Below are 3,460 nucleotides of genomic sequence, written 5' to 3'. Positions count from 1 at the left end.
CATTTGCTTTAGCATCTCTATGCTGGAGAGCAAGTTTCAGAGTCTTTCATGACATCCATTTTGGACTTTTCCTTCTTTCTTGTCTTCATAATGACCTTTTGGTTTCTTCCTGTATGATACTCTTAATGTCATCCCACAATTCTTCTGGTTTTCTGTCTTTAGTATCTAATTCATCAAATCTGTTCTTCAGATTATCTCTATATTCAGATGGGATATATTCAAAGTCATATTTTGGCTCTTGTGGACTTGTTTTAATTTTCTTCAGCTTCAGTCTTAAGTTGCATATGAGCAATTGATGGTCTGGCAGATGATATGGAGTTTTTCCATGGTCTCTTTCCACAGATGTAGTCAGTTTGGTGAAGTTCATGTGTAAAGTCATCTTTTGTGTTGTTTAAAAATGGTATTTGCAATGAAGTCATTTGAATAATAGTGGTATTAACTGGACTTCCTGGTAGGTGTATGGAACTTGTCCTATCACAGACAGTGTTGTACTTCAAGACATATCTTGAAATGGTCTTTTTGATGATGAATGAGACGCCATTCCTCTTCAATTTATCATTCCCAGCATAGTAAGCCATGCAATTGTCAGATTCAAAATGGCCTAGAATATCGGTGCTCATGCGTTCCATTTCATTTTTGACAATTTCCAATTTTCCTAGATTCACACTTCATACATTTCATGTTCTGATTATTAATGGATGTTTACAGCTGTTTCTCCTCATTTTTAGTTGTGCCCATCAGCAAATGAAGGTCCTGAAGGCTTTACTCCATTTGTGTCATCACAGTCAGCTCTACTTTGAGGAGGCAGCTCTTCCCCAGTCGCATTTTGAGTGCCTTCCAACCTGAGGGGCTCATTCTCCAGCACTATATCTTATAGTATTCTGGTGTTCTTCATCGTGTTTCAGTATTCAGTATTCTGGTGCTGACAGTGTTCCACTGTTACTCATAAGATTTTCAGTGAATAAATATTTGTAACTAGTCCGTCTTTCCTTCTTCCTAGTCTGTCTTCCTTTTGAAGCTTTGCTGAAGCCTGTCCACTATAGGTGACTCTGCTGGAATTTAAATACCAGTGGTATAGCTTCCAGAATCACATCAACACACAAGCCACCACAGTACAGCAAACTGACAGATGAGTGGTGGATGGACTGTTAGAAAAATAAACAAATCTGTATTGGAAGAAGTGCTACTGAAATGTTTCTTAGAAGCTAGAATGCTGAGGCTTCTCTGTCATATTTTGGAGATATTATCAGAAGGGACCAGTCCCTGGAGAAATACATCATGTTTGGTAAAGTGGAAGGTTAGTGAAAAAAGGAAGACCCCAAATGAGATTCATTGGCACAGTGGAGCAGCAATGGGCTCATCATGTGAGGCTGATGAAGAACCAGGCAGCATTCTGTAGGACTTAAGGTCGTTATGAGTGAGAACTGACTGGAGGGCGTTCAAACACAACAACTTCTTTGAATTCCTGAAACCCTTTCATGAAGATGGGGAAATTGAGACTCAAGGAGCGAAGACTAGAGTGTGAAGCTTCTAAGGGAGAGCGTGAGATCCAACAGGGAGAACGCTGCACACACACAGTCTGTTTTTTTCTCCCCCCCTGAGACTATTTTTGGAGCTGTGCTTTCGGCAGGAGGAGGTAGCACACACCTTTCGCCTTTTCTCTTCCGTGGGTTAGGGAGGGTAATCACTAGATGGCACTAATGTGTCATCTATTCGCTTTTGTCCTGCAGCCGTTTGCTACTGGAAGGCCGGGGACTTCTGGATCTGAGGGTCCTGGGGTCCTGGGATGTTCCCTGAGGGGCTTACACCTGGGTGTGAGGAAGGAGGGCCATGGGGCCAGGGGCAAAATTATGAAAACGTCTTAGACGTTACCAAACACCTTAAGGGAATGAATTGCTGGGCTTGGAGGCTCAAAACCCTAGTCTCAGGACCGTCATGGTCAGTGGGCATAAAACAACCCACAAAGATTATTCTACATCCTACTTTTGTGAGTAGCAATTAGGATCTTAAGAATGCATGAGCCACCATTTAAGACGCAACTATTTATTGGTCTCTAACGAGTCCTGGTAGCATAGTGGTTCCGAATCGGGCTGCGAACCTCAAGGTCAGCAGTTCGAAACTACCAGTGGTTCCATGGGAGAAAGATGAGGCTTTCTGGTCCTGTAAAGATTTACAGCCTCGGAAACCCTGTACAGGGTCACTATGAGTCAGAACTGACTCGACAGCACTCAACAACAACAACAACAACAACAACAACAAAGTCTTGGTGTGGCTTTGTGGGCTAATGCGTCAGACTGCAAAGTTATTTGAACTGCAAGGTCGGCGGTTCAAGCTCACCAGCTGCTCTTTGGAAATCCTATACATGGTTGCTATGGGTGGGAATCGACTTGACGGCACTTAACAACAACAACAATAATGAGTAGTGTGTAGTGCTGTGGGTTAATGTGCTAGACTGCAAGCAAGGTTGACTTGAACCACATGGTTGGTGGTTGGTGGTTCAAGTTCATCAGTCACTCCTTGGAAACCCTATACAGGGTTGCTTATGGGTTGGAACCGACTGGATGGCACTCAATAACTCTTAAGTTTGCCAATAGTGTTAATAAGGTGTGTGGAACTCTAACTAGGGAATCGGTCAGTTTTGCCATTCTGTTAGGTTTAGAATGAGCCATCCCAGAGACAGAAAGAGAAAGCTCAATACCATGGAGAAAGAAGAGCCCAGAGTAGCGAGTACCCTCTGGACCCTAGGTTCCTGCCTTGAAATTCTTATGCAGAACCTTCTCAATCCAGGAGACCTGAGAGCTGTGATGTCAGAAGGTCAGAGAAAGTGACAGGAGAGGCAGCAAACCCAGAAGACTGGCAGGAGATGGAGTGGTGGGTTTCCTGACCCTTGTTTCAAGCAAGTTGAGTGTCCTCAGGCAGGAGGCTTGGCAGGGGAGCGGGTTCTTTGGGGCACAAACTTGGCAAAACTAAAACAGAGCCTTGTAACACTTGTCTGAATAGGGCAAAGGTCAAGGGACCATGTGACTGAGAAGTGAAGCAGGAGACAGGTCTTCCTGAAAGCATGGTGGAGAAGAGGCTCTGGCTTGACAGAAGAACTGCGTCAGGAGAGTTCCTGAGCCAGTCTTGTAACCAGTTACTTCTGTAATAAATGTGACTGTTACCTGTGAGTCTACGTAACTGCTGCAATGGATAATAGAACTCAGCAGAGTAGCAGAGAGGCCGTGGGAACGATGGTTAGTGTCAGAACTGGGAAACAAGAAAAAGGGTGGACACTCAATACTGTGCTGGAAGTCTTATCAAGAGCTATACGGCAAGACAGGGAAATTAAAGGCATCCAAATTGACAAAGAGGAAGTAAAACTCTCCCTATTTGTAGACGATATGATTCTATACATAGAAAACCCCAAAGACTCAGTAAAAAGGCTACTAGACCTCATTGGAAGATTCAGCAAAGTGGTAGG

The sequence above is a fragment of the Chrysochloris asiatica genome, unplaced genomic scaffold (assembly GCF_000296735.1).
Source record: "Chrysochloris asiatica unplaced genomic scaffold, ChrAsi1.0 scaffold00116, whole genome shotgun sequence".
Lineage (NCBI taxonomy): Eukaryota > Metazoa > Chordata > Mammalia > Afrosoricida > Chrysochloridae > Chrysochloris > Chrysochloris asiatica.
The sequence above is the reverse complement of the archived record's forward strand: the minus strand, read 5'-3'. Positions refer to the sequence as shown.